Source organism: Arvicanthis niloticus, chromosome 4, assembly GCF_011762505.2.
Source record: "Arvicanthis niloticus isolate mArvNil1 chromosome 4, mArvNil1.pat.X, whole genome shotgun sequence".
Classification (NCBI taxonomy): domain Eukaryota; kingdom Metazoa; phylum Chordata; class Mammalia; order Rodentia; family Muridae; genus Arvicanthis; species Arvicanthis niloticus.
In genome coordinates, this window is record NC_047661.1 from 54356770 (window position 1) to 54370649 (window position 13880).

The 13880-nt window shown below is 33.5% G+C and overlaps 1 long non-coding RNA gene across 2 annotated transcripts in view; it reads left to right on the top strand.

Moving 5' to 3' along the window:
* The first annotated feature begins 273 nt into the window (after positions 1-273).
* LOC143442003 (uncharacterized) overlaps positions 274-13880 on the top strand; it is a 71563-nt gene continuing 57956 nt past the window's right edge. For both annotated transcript variants that reach the window (XR_013109857.1, XR_013109856.1), the window contains exons 1-2: positions 274-1586; positions 12678-12755. This is a non-coding gene — a long non-coding RNA (uncharacterized LOC143442003). The remainder of the gene's footprint in view (positions 1587-12677; positions 12756-13880) is intronic.

Here is a 13880-nt window from a genome sequence, read left to right on the forward strand (position 1 = left end):
TGTTTCCTAACCGGGGCAGAAGGCAGTAAGGTCATTATTATTTTTATGATATTTTCCTTGAAATGAATAATTATTTAACTATTTTGTTTATTTAATTTGAATTGTGCATGATGAAGAATTTTAATAAATATCATATTGAAAATTAAGATTGGATAATACATGAGAAAATGGAGAAAAGCCTTGAACTCACTGGTCCAAAAGATACCTTTCTGAACAGAATGCCATTAGCCATTGATTTCTAGGGTGGTTGTACAAGTTTGCACTCCCACTAGCAATGGAGGAGTGTTCCTTTTGCTGCACATCATTGTCACAAGCTGACAATGGCTCAGGTACCAAGATCAACAATTAGTAAACAAAACCTCATGAAACTGAAAAGGATTATAAGTCAAAAGACAGTCAATACAACAAACTACAACCCACAGATTGGGAAAAGATCCTCACCAACCCTACATCTGACAGAGGGCTAACATCTAAAATATATAAAGAAACAAGAAGTTAGACAACAACAACCCAAATAGCCCAATTAAGAAATGTGGTACAGAGATAAATGGAAAATTCTTGACAGCGGAATCTCTAATGGCCAAGAAAAAAACACATGTTCAATATCCTTGTCATCAGGGAAATGCAAATCAAAATGACTTTACACCCTTCAGAATGACTAAGATCAAAAATACGACAGCTTGTGCTGGCAAGAATGTGCAGCAAAGAGAAAACTCCTTCATTGCTGGTGGGAGTACAAGCTTGTACAACCACCCTGGAAATCCATTTGGCAGTTTCTAGAAAATTAGGAATAGTTCTACCTCAAGATCCAGCTATACCACTCCTGGTCATATACCCAAAAGATGCTCCACCTTACCATAAAGACACTTTCTTAGTTATGTTCATACCAGCTTAATATACAATAGCTAGAAACCAAAAACGATGTAGATGTCCCTCAACTGAAAAATGGATAAAGAAAATGTGGTTCATTTGCACAATGGAGTACTACTCAACTATTATAAACAAGGACATCATGCATTTTACAGGCAAACAGATTGAGCTAGAAAATATCTTCCTGAGTAAAGTAACCCCAACTCAAATAGGGTTTTCTATGGAACTAAGCTAGCTAAGTCTCCTAACAGTGGGGTATATAGATTCAGAAGTGGCCAATTATTGTAGCCAGGCAGGACTCCTAGTGGACAATAAGGACAGCCACACACCCACAAAACCTTCAACCCAAAATGTATCCTGGCTATAAGATATTTAGAGACAAAGATAGAGACAAAGATAGACAAAGATAGAGGGAATGGCCATCCAATATTGGAACCAACTTGAGACTCATCCCATGGACAAGCACCAATCCCTGACACTATGACTGATACTCTGTTATACTTGCAGACCAGAGCCTAGCATCAATGTCCTCTAAAGGGCTCCACCTCACAGCCACTGGAAAGCCATACAGAGACTCACAGCCACACAGTAGGTGGAGCTCAGGAGTCTTATGAAAGAGTTGCAGGAAGGACTGAAGGACCTGAAGACAACAAGGATTCAACAGGAAGACTATCAGAACCTTAGAGGCTCCCAGAGACTGAACAAGCAACCAAAGGGTAAGCAGGAGCTGGACCTATGCACATGCACGTGTATAGTAGATGTGCAGCTGGTCTTCATGTGGGTCCTCCAACTATGTGGAGGGTGGAGAGATGGGGAGGCTGTCCCTGACTAGGCTACCTGTCTGTGGATTCTGCTTTACCCCTGATTAGGTTGCCTTGTCTTGCCTCATTGGGAGAGGATGCACATATTCCTGTGTGACTTGATGTACAGCAAGATGGGGCTTATATTGGGATTTAAAGTGAATAACTAAATTTAAAAAATTAAAAATACATAGAAAATTAAGATTAGTCTGAACCCTGTTTCTGGACGAGGAAGCATAGTTTTAGAGACTCAAGACACAGAGAAGGGGGAAGAGCTTATTTATGTATCATGTGTGTGTGTGTATGTGTGTGTGTGCATACACATGTGTGTGCACATTTGTACAATTTTGTTTTTATTTTATCTTTGCTTGTCATATGTGGTTAAATCCCAAGACACCAAATGTGAAGAGGTCTATATATATATACATGCCCAAATAAATACACCCCCATAAATTTTAAGTTTCTAAAATTAAAAGTTAAACATGCTTTAAACAAAACGATAGCAAAAAAAGAATGTAAATAAAGATTAAAAGCTACTAACACCTTTCTTGACTTAAGAATTTTATTGTCATAGCTCCATTGTCTTCAGGATTCACTTTAGGTCAAAATTGATCAGAAGAACTTAGAAATATAGCTGTAGAATATCATTTTTTCTGTTTTTTTCTCTAAATATTTCAAGTATCTTCATACAAAATATCTAACTCTTTGTATATGCAAACATAATTTTGAGTCATTTTTTCTTAATGTGAGCCTTTATAGATCAAGGAATTCAATTGTTTTCTTAATTTCAGTGAATATGGTCACATTATTATTATTATTATTATTATTATTATTAATTTTCCTCCACATCTCTATTTTTTCTTTATTGTGATCTGATGACTTTAGTATGGGTCAGCTTTTTCAATAATAATTCTGAAATATATAACATCTTAAATATTTTGTAATGTAATAACATGTAATACATTTATATATATATTGAAATATATAACAATATATTCCATGTCCCTTTAAGTTTGTAGAAAATAAGCAGCTTGTATCTAACTAAGTAACTGATTTTTTTATAGTTTAACAAAGGTGCTAGGTAAACAAAACATATGACTGAATAATTTCACCTTAGAATATTTTCTCAAAGGATGAACGACTGACATAGGTAATTTTCTTTAGAAGGGAGTTACATACTGAAAGTGACCTTAATTGGCTTTCACATCCAATTAATAATTTGACTTGATGTATAATTCTAGGAGGATGATAATATTTCCTTACAATGTTGAAGGATTTGATTTGTTGTTATTGTTATCATCCAGTCTTGTTTCTGAGAATTCTCTTGTCATTCTGTCTCAAGAGTGTTTTGTATTATTCCTCTAGAAGTTTCTGCAGTTGTTTGTCTTCTGGCCTCTGAAATTTCAGGCTAATAAATAACCATATTTGTCTCTTTTCATTTATTTTGATGGGAAATAAATGATTCTTTACAACTCAGAAGCTCATGTCTTTCAGTTTTCAGGACAGTTAACCATAATTTCAGATTTCTTCTTCATGTTTAATGCATGTCTTATGCATTCTAATCATTTGTGTTTGAAACTTTGTAAATGGTCCTTTTATAATTGATCTTTATAAATTTCCTATTTTTCTTTGTCCTATTTTGCAAAAAAGAAAAGGCTATAATTTTAAATTTCTTCTTTTCACATATAATACTTTATAATTAATTTCTCATAGATTTGTGTTGTATATTTTGTTTTATAATATTATGGTATTTTTATAGAGATTTATGATTTTACATTATTTATGGACAAAAAGAAGTAGGTTTGTTTTCAAAATTACATTTTTCTTCTTTAAAATTATCATGCACATATAGAAATTATGTTGGTCATATTTATCCATGAGTCTTTCCTTCAATTCTCCCACCCTTGACATATCTCACATCTACTCCCAACTTCATATCTAATTTTCTTAAACCCAGTAAGTCAAATTAATGCTGGCCACATGCACATGTGTGTAAGGTCATCACTAAAGTAAGGGAATCCTATCAATGTTGCCCCTACTCCTGAAAAAAAAATCTATCTCTCTCCATCTAGCAGCATTCTCCCTGTATTAGATTCTCAGGTTAGGGGTGAGACAACTAGCATCTCTTCCCATCCATGTTGTAATATTTTATTCTTTTATAGGGGATTCCTTTATGGGTTACAGTATTAGATGGTATGAGTTCCTGAGTGCAGCAGCCATGTGTGTGCAGTGGTCCTCTACACTCTGAAGCACTTAAGTTATTTCTGCTTCCATTTCCATGACCCTGAACCTTGGGATATGGGAGTATGACACAGATGTGCCAACTATGCTAAAGCATGCACACACCATTTTTTTTTATTATTATTCTCAGTAGTGTAAAGACTTACACATCTCTACATTGTGACATTATCTTCTGCCACAAGAAGCTTCTTTGACAAATACTGAGGATAGTACAAATCTACAGGTATAAATATAAATATCTAGAAAGAATTTTTTTTTAAATGAGCATTTAGAAAAAAAAACACTAATAAGCTCTCCTTTAGGGCCTATGGCTTTCCTATCCATAAGTTTTCACCATGTTTGCAGTTTCCAGCTTGAATTCCCTTCAATGGAACAGGCCATAAATACAATCAAGATAGTATTTAATTACTACTATAACCATTGTGCCACAAATGCAGCAATGGACACAGTTTTCCTTCCAGAGTAGTATTGTAGTATGGGAGTTCTGTGTTAGTTATGACCATTGATGTCTTTCCCCTCCTAACAACCTAAAGTTCACACTTTAGTACTATGAAATCAAGCCAGCAAGAGGAAACTTTCCTGGTCACTTTAAGACTGATTTATGATTTCTTTATATCTGAGACGTGTGTGTGTGTGTGTGTGTCTGTGTGTGTGTGTGTGTGTGTTAACACTAGGCACTTACCCTCTTCTTTTAATAGGCAATCAATAACAATAGGTTGTCTTGGTTTAGAATGCCACTGTGTTCTTTCTAATGAATTACTCATAGAAAGGTAACCAGTGCTTGGCACTGAGATTTTTATTTAATATTCTTTATCTTCTATGATAAAAATTATGAAAAAGGCTAAGAATGGAGTGATCATGCCTCAACATAATGAAGGTATATATGACAAACCTATAGCCAATATAACAAAAATTGAAAGCAATTAAATGAGTTCCACTGAGACCCAGAACAAGGCAAGGTTGTCTATTCTCTCTATTACAACCACTTGCAGTGCTTGAACTCTCAACTACAGCAAAAAGTCAAAAGAAGGCAATGCAGACTGGAAAGAAAGATGTTTAAATATCCTTACTTGCTAATAATCTGATCATCTTCTAAAGCTAGTAACACACTCAGCAAAAAAGAAATGTAACCCAGAAATCAATTTGTATCCGTAAAAAGAAATCATGAAAACAATCTCTTTGAAATTTGGCACAAAACAATCAAACAAACACGGTAATCCTGGGCATAAACTTAACCAAGGGGCAAAAAAGTGATCTCTGCATTGAAACTCTTAGAACAATGCTGAGATAACCGAAGAGCTCAGCAGAAGATGGAAAGATCTCCTGTGCTCATGGATTGAAAAGATTAATATAAAAATGGCAGTCCTACCAAAAGCAATCTACAGACTCATGTACTAATACAACTTAAATGAAAAAAGACTTATTCCCAAATAGAATAATTTTATTAACCATGTTAAAATTTATTGATAAATGCAAAAAATGTTTTTTGATCAAGTCCACCCTCATTTCTACCTTCAAGCTAAACTCATAGCGGGAAAAAGTCGACAAAAATAATTATTTGTTAAACCCTTATTTACTATGTAACATTTATGAAAACTCCTGCTAAATTTGAATGAAATTCACTAAATTCTGTCACAGAATAAGGAACATATTCATGAATGTTGTCTATTAACCTTTAACTCATAAAACTATAATAAACCTTGTTGAAATTTTCCCACACATTTTTATGAAAGTTATTCTTTAAACTCAGGAGATAATGAAGAACATGACCAAATGTGATTTTAAATATTAAACCTATGGAAACAGAAAAAAATAATTCTTTGAACAGAGAAGGTAAAAGACTTGAAAGGCATTGGTCTGAGGTGGCTGTTGTGGTCATTGATCTTCCAGGACTGTAGCTTGCTGTAGCCCCAATTACATTCAAGGGACCCCAATTTTATTCTCATATCCATGGACTATTGTTGAGAGTTAACCTGCCTGCTTACCAAAACAACTCCTTCATTTGCTTGTTTTTGTTCTCCTTGAAATGATAAAATTCAGATATATTAAGAAAAATCTATGTGGAATTTGGAGTTCTAGAATTCAGCCATGACCTTATTGTCAGCCTAGGTACAAATACTCAGTTGATACCCAATGTATCAAGGTAGTAGGTATCTGTCTTTTAGTTCTAAAAGCAAAGAAAGTTTTTAATCTGTGTTCTGTTTTTAAAATAAAATATATAATTTTTTTTCACATCACAAAATTTGATTTTCATCTCTAAAAATAATATGTAGGAAGCCATGGTCAGTGGTTCCATTCCAAGATGGCGCTGGCCTCATGTCTTCCCACTGGTAAACAATTAACTGCGCAGCTGCAAAGGCAGAAAAGCCCGCCAAGTCACTGGCCAATCCCGAGGCGTAATATTGGGTGATGAGTGAACAGTCAATCAGAAGTGAACACGTCACTCTAGGGCGTATTTAAGCAGTGCTGCTTCTGGCCTTTGCCGTCTTTCTGCTTTACCGTTTCAAGAAGTAAATCCTCGTTTGCAGTAATACCCGATTATTGCCTCTTGTGTCCTTATTCGCGGGCGAAAAGGGACTTGGGAGGTGTGCGGAACAATAATATATGGGCAATGGTATCTTCTTCATAGGTTTGACTGGCTATGACTAAAAAGGCTATGCATTATCTTAGATAGTTAACATGTATAATTTTTTTGATATGTATGTCTTTGAGTTCGGTGAGTACATGCTATGACTCACAAGTAGGAGTCAGAGGATAGCTCAAGTGTCAGATCTAACCATATAACTTATTAGAGACAGGGGTCTTGTTTGCTGCTGTATATACTAAGGTAGTCCATGATCCTTTGGGAATCCTTCCAGTTCTACATTTCTAATCAGTTTAGAAACCATGGGATTATTGTCACATGCTACAGTGCTTGGCTTAACATAGGTTCTAAGGATTGAAACTTGGGTCTTCACTTTCCCCTAAAAAGTGCTATACCCACTGTACCTCACCCCTATTCCAGGAAACATCCTTTTAAAGTTCTTTGTCCAGAAGATATACTCAATAAGATTGACTAATATTATTCTGTTTGAATATCAGTAATTAATATTTTTGTGTTATTCAATGGATTTTTAAAGATAGTACTTTATTATCCAACACAAGATATTTTTAATGCTTTATATAAATCAGACATAGTAGTCAGCAATAGTAATGAATTTAACTTTGAACGATTGAATACTAGTATATTCTTCTCATCTTAGCAGAATGGTATTATTCATTATTTTCTATTCATAATGTCAGGATCATTTAGTTTTATCCAATTCTTCACTGAGAGCTCAGAATAGGGTTTTGGTTTTTTGTTTTGTTTATTCCCAAATAATAGGATTTCCTTACTCTGAATTTTAAATTTGTTGTATTCTCAACATTATTTTAAAATAGCCATTTTTAAGTGCCCCATAGCTATTTATTTACAAATCACTTAAAATTCAGTTTGACTTACAAACTTGTCCAAAATCTGGTCTTATAGAACTTTCAGGTATTGATCCTCTTTTGTTAGTGTCTGCCCTTCATAAAAACAAGAGAAGGTATGCTTTGTTCTGTTTAGTTTTCTAATCCTTTCATGATCACATAGGAAAACATTGTTTCTCAGATTATCAGATAATTCAGTCACTGGAAAAATAAGATCAAGTAGTCACATGACATTAAAACATCAACTTCTCTAGATATTTACCTTCTTGTATTGTGTCCATGTGACACTCAAATATCAATTTCACTTAATAGTTTTTTCCTAGTACTGTGTTCTGAATACCATTATGTTTTTGAGAAAAATAGAAATATATTTCATAAATTTGAAAAGTTTTGTTGTAAATTCAAATAAAATGAAAGTATACTATCCTTAAGATTATACAAATATTTCCAATTTGATAAAGGTCACTCTATTATGTGTATATTTGAATTAAAACACCTATCACTCATTAAAATACAAACAAGCATGATTATTAGTTTACCTTATTTGATTTCTCTAGACTATATTTTTTTGAATTTATTAATTCCTCGAATTAGCATAATTTATCAGTTTATCAAATATATTACATGTTTACGCACTGAATAAAGTGCATTGAATTCTTATGTTACTGTTCAATATCAAAATGCATATAAATATATTCATTTTAATTCAATAAAACTTCACTTTACTGTAGACTCATTGTCAAACAGAACTTCATTTTCATTATAATTTTTATGAATCATTATTATTGCACTATAAATCTATGCTCTGATTAAATTTATAACTTTTACAATCAAAGCAAATTTAGAAAAATGTGTTTTGAAATATAAGTTCAATTTAGATAACATATACTTGAATATGATCATTGAAATGATACATTAAATTGATTCACCTTTAATTGATTTATAGGTACATGTTTAAAGAAAATAATTTTACTTTGGTTAGTTGAAAGAAATAGAAGACAGTTTGTAATAGTAGTATTTTAAAACTTTTAATATTTGTCAGTTCTCCTTGGTTATGTGATAAAAGTTACTTTTTGATATATAATCAAATAATATTTTTACCTATGAACATAAAACTCATTTAAAAACTAATCAATTTCAAATTTATTTCATGTTTAAAAATAAAAAATAATAAGAACTTTTTATTAGACATTTAGAAACAGTAATAATCCATTTTAATGTTATTAATATATATGTTTTTTAGTTAAATAACACAAAATTGCTAGAAAATGCAAGTTTCGTATGGAGCATACATATTTTTACATAAGACCTCATTTTAATGTAGTGTTTAAATGTAATTTTGATGCATTATATAGTTGTATTTAGTTGACTGCATCTGCTCAATAGTGTTAAACTCTAGACATTTCTCTTTGAAGTTGAACTAGCCCTTTGTTTTCAAAGTCGTTGATGTTTAGGAATAATGGCCAAGGTTGGGTTTATGTATTGTTTATATGACATTCGCCTTAAAACGTAGCATGTGTGAAAACCATGGTACTTCCTGTCAGATGTTATGGTAAAGTATAAATTCCTGTTTAAAGACATAGGAAGACTTGGAAAATAACATTCAAAGTGCTTTGCCTTTGCCAGCACTGTGCAGTCAATTAATCCAGCTACTCAGAATATGCTAGTTATTTTTTTAAAAGCAGCGTCTACTTTCCTTGTGTCCATTTAACAGATGTTACTGCAAACATCAAAACTATCCTAAAATGCTTCTGTCCTCACATTTTATTTCTGTAGACTTACCCATTTGGTAGTCTTCTTACTGTTCATGTGCTATTACTTTTTTCCTATTTACAATAGACTTTCCTAATAATGCTTCTCATGTTCTGAATATTATCAACTTTGTATATCTAGGGAACAATAATAGTCACAAATGGAAACTCCTTTAAGCTGCAGGGATGGATTGTGTGTAGGTTGCTTTATGATGATCTAATCAACTTTGATAAATATATTTCATTCATGGCATTCATATTCTCCATAGACCCTGCAATTCAGTGTTTATTTTCCAGTATCTGGTATTTTTGTTTGTTTTTGTTTCTTTAATCTTCTTTTTCTGTCATTTTTTTTTTCCTTTTTTGTGGAGGTGCAGGGAGAATAGAGTGTGTCAGAGATATAAATAAGTTCTGGACATAAAACTGCAAAATCAAAACAATTTGGCATGGTTGATTATTTTGAGCTGAAGGCTCTATAGTATAGCAATTACAGGTTAAAAATTACTTTAACTACTTTTTTGGTACAAGGGAATCTCATAGTCATAAAACCGCTCTGTGGGCATTACAACAACCAGGATTTTTGATTTCTGCAAGAACTGGAAATTAACCTTACTCTCCAACTTTGCCAGGGTCCATACCTAGCTGCCCAACTCTTTGGAAAAAAAAACCACAATCTTATTTCCTAAAATTCCTAAATTTCCAAGTTGTTTTCTCCTTAATGAGTCCCACATTATCTCCTCTTCATCTATAAAGAGATAAAATATTTTCTCAAATATAACCGCTATTTTGAATAATCAGCTACTTTTCCTAAGATATCTCTTACACGAGATATTTAAACCAATATTTAAAATTTTCAAATGATTACTCCTGTGAATCTGCTTATTGTAGGATTGTGACAGAGAACTAGCTATGGATGTAGAGATAAAAGAAAAGCCATTCCAACAGGCCCTTCCATATATTAAAACCTGAAAGAGTAATTTGTTAATGACTGTGAATCTGATCAGACATTCTTGGAGTCATCATTTCAACTTTCCATAATGAAAGAAGTTTTATGTTGCAGAAAAATGTTCCCTAAGTGACAGTTTATCCATGTATATTTCCAATCTATTTATCAATTGTTTTTTGTGGCCTAAATTTTAAGCTCACTTTATTTTTCAAACTGAAACTCAAGCTTAGGACATAAATATGTAGAATAACTGAACCATAATGGATTAGTAATGATTCCTTAGTGAGCTTCAAGTAAATGAATAGCTTTGCAGAGCACGCAACATTTGTCAAGAACCTAATGTCAATGGTAATCTGAGTGAAGAATCCTATTGTTACATTTAAAAGCATGAAAATAACATAGGAGCTGTAGAAGAAACTTAAATGTAATGCTTAAATTCTGAAGATTCATTAAAACCCAGCTTCTTGAGTAGTAGACAAAGCAGCATAAAAAAATGAAAGAAATTATCTAGCATCCTAATTATCCACACATTCTTTGAACATTGGACTCTACACGCTTTTTAAAACAACTGCTAGTTACACACATTAATTCTTAGAAACTGTCCCCTTTAACAGTAGGTTATACTGGACTTTGACTATTTCACAGATAAATACATATTCCATCCTAAAAGTCTATTATTACGTGTTATATAACTGTTTTTCAGGAGACATGGACAAATGCTTCTACTGACAAGATAGAAGACCATGACAATTGTACCCAAGTGTACCTTAGTGAACCATTGACTTTTTCTCTGTATATTTTAAAGAAAGTATATAAGTTACTTATGGTAGAATAAGTAAGTCAAAGGCAGCTACGTTTACTTCACCTAAAGGTCTACTTCAGTCTGGGTGATGACACACAGAAGCTTCATTTCTTGAGTTCACTGTGTAATCTGCAGACAACTAGCAAGAAAATCTCCTTTTCCTGGCAATTGTGACTGCCTGTATAGGCTTGAGGAAGATCCTTTAGAGTATAATACTTCTATGGATCTCTTGAGATCTGTAAGTTTTATTTATTTTGTGAATCTTTTTATTTTTAGAGTTATTTTTATTGTACCTGTATGAATGTTTTTCCTGTATATATGCATGTCACTATGTGTCTGGTGACTGTAGAGTTCCCTTGGAACTGGCTATGAATGGTTGAGATCCAGAAACTGAACCCAGGTTCTCAACAAGAGTATGAATTTATTTGATTTTGTTTCTTTGTTTTTATATGTAATTATCATCATCATCATCATCATCATTATCATCATCATCATTTAATCCTTTTTTATACAGTCTAGTCATTATCCTCCTGCCAGTCCAATAGTTTCTTATCCCATTCCTCCTCTCCTTTCTCCAAGAGAATGTCCCCATCCCACCCTACCACACCTTCCCCCTCCCTGGGGCCTCAAGTCTCTCTAGGACTAAGTGTTAGAGCAAGAAGTTATTTATAAAACTTTTATTCACCAGATGTAATTGTTGTCTTAGAGACTTACCACTGAATAAGCTCAACCTTCCCAGTTATCTTTACTCGGGCTGGATGGTGCAACTCAGCTGTTCTGGCTCAAACTTCTCTCCAATCTAACTGACTCAAATTGGTTACTCTCAGCCTTTGATGGAATTTCTCCACTTAAAAAAAAAAACAAAAAACCAACCAAACCAAACCAAACCAAACCAAACCAAACCAAACCAAACCAAACCAAACCAAACCAAACAAAACAAAAAACCCTGCCTCTGACTTAGAGACCAATCTGCTAAAAACTGAACTCCTCCAAACTAAACTAATCTGAATTCAACTGAATTCACTTGAACTCCACTGCATTGCCTGAACTCAACCGAACTGCAGCTCACTCTATTCCATACACTTTAGAGCAGAGACCATCTTGGTCTTGCTTATCCTCTAAACATGTGAACTCTGTAAATTCTCTAAACAGACACCTGATTAATGAAAGATCCTGTAACTTAGGAAGATTATAGAGAATAATAATCTTATCTATAAGTACTAAAATTTACTCTTGATATAGAGGTGTATTTATAAATTATGTAAAATAAAGCATAATATAGCATGGAATGATACAGTAGTACAATAGGACAAGCACAAGTTAAATTATAACATAAGGTATTATTTAACACCTTTTAGTTGCTATGCAGTTGGAAGAGTGTCTAATATTATAAAATATGAGATCTGATTTCATCCCTTAATAACACCTGACTATGTGGCCAGATAAAATCACATATTCATTGAAGAAATTTACCATACACACATTTGCCTTGTCCTTGTAATATGCCATGCATATTGCTCAGCACTAAGGTTAAAATAATAAAATGATGCTTCCTCTGTTAAGAAGTTCTTTAGAGGTGACTGACATGCATATGATATAGTAATAGAAATGCAATATGATTGAAGCAGTTGTGTCTTGGACACTTGTGTAATAGATCCTCTGTATTTAAAAGATCTGACAATAATCCCATTCTGGAAGTGAGAAAAGCTAAACCCCTATGACTGAGAAGAAACTTTCATCCTAGGAAAAGATTTCACATTTCTCCAGGCTTTTCTCAGATTTTAAATCAATGAGTGCATTTCTGGTTTTTGTTCCAGCCTGTTTATGACAGCACAAGACTACCCCTGGGAAGGAGGGACAGACCTAAAAAATTCTGTAACAGTTCTGACTAAACGGTAGGTAAATCTGTTTTTCTTTTAACAATTTCTATTTTTCAGTTTCATTATAAATATAAGAAAACTAAGGCAGTATGTAGCAGGTTTATGGAGCTGGAGCTACATAGCATGAAGAACATGAGAGCAAGATACAGTGGAATGTAGCACACTGTACTAGCTGGTTTTGTGTGTCAATTTGACAAAAGCTGGAGTTATCACAGAGAAATGAGCCTTCCTTGAATAAATGTCTCCATGAGATCCAGCTGTAAGGCATTTTCTCAATTAGTGATCAAGGGTGGGAAGGCTCATTGTGGGTGGTGCCATCCCTGGCTGGTTGTCCTGGGTTCTATATGAAAACAAGCTGAGCAATCCAGGAGAAGCAAACCAATTAGTAACATCTCTCCATGGCCTCTGCATCAGTTCTTACTTCCTGACCTGTTTGAGCTTTAGTCCTGACTTCCTTTGGTGATGAACAGCAATGTAGATGTATAAGCTGAATAAACCCTTTCCTTCCAACTTGCTTCTTGATGTTTTGTGCAAGAATAGAAACCCTGACTAAGATACACACTATTGGGAGAAATTGAAAGTGATGGATTAAAAGATGCTGATGGGAAAAAAATGCTCTAAGAGATGTTTCTGAGGCCTAAAGTTGTTTTAAATAGCATCCTAAACGGGGCATCTAGAATTGGAGGTCTTCATATAAGAAACTTCATAGCATGATATTTGTGTAAATCCAGCAGAAATCAGTGAATCACCTGATATTTAAACTGCTTGTCTTTCCCTTAATTAACCATTTTGACTTTGAACTGGACTGTGCATGCCTGTTGCTTTGTAACAAAAATCCTGGAATCTTAGAAGGGAGGTTTCAGAGTTTCTGTGGATAAAATCTAAAGTTTTGATAGAGTTTTAGAACCTATTTGAATGAACCATCCCTCCATTACATAGAAGGAATTCCTACCATTTGTGTCCTAAAACTTTGTTCTTCTGGTTTCTCAACTGATTTTTTTTAAAATATATATCTTGTAAGTATAGTAAGGTATTTCCCACATAACTCCTAAGCTCATGCCATAGACATATTACAACCTGCTATGCTTATCATCAAAAATTATTTCAAAAATTTTAGATGACACTATTTTGTTAATCTTT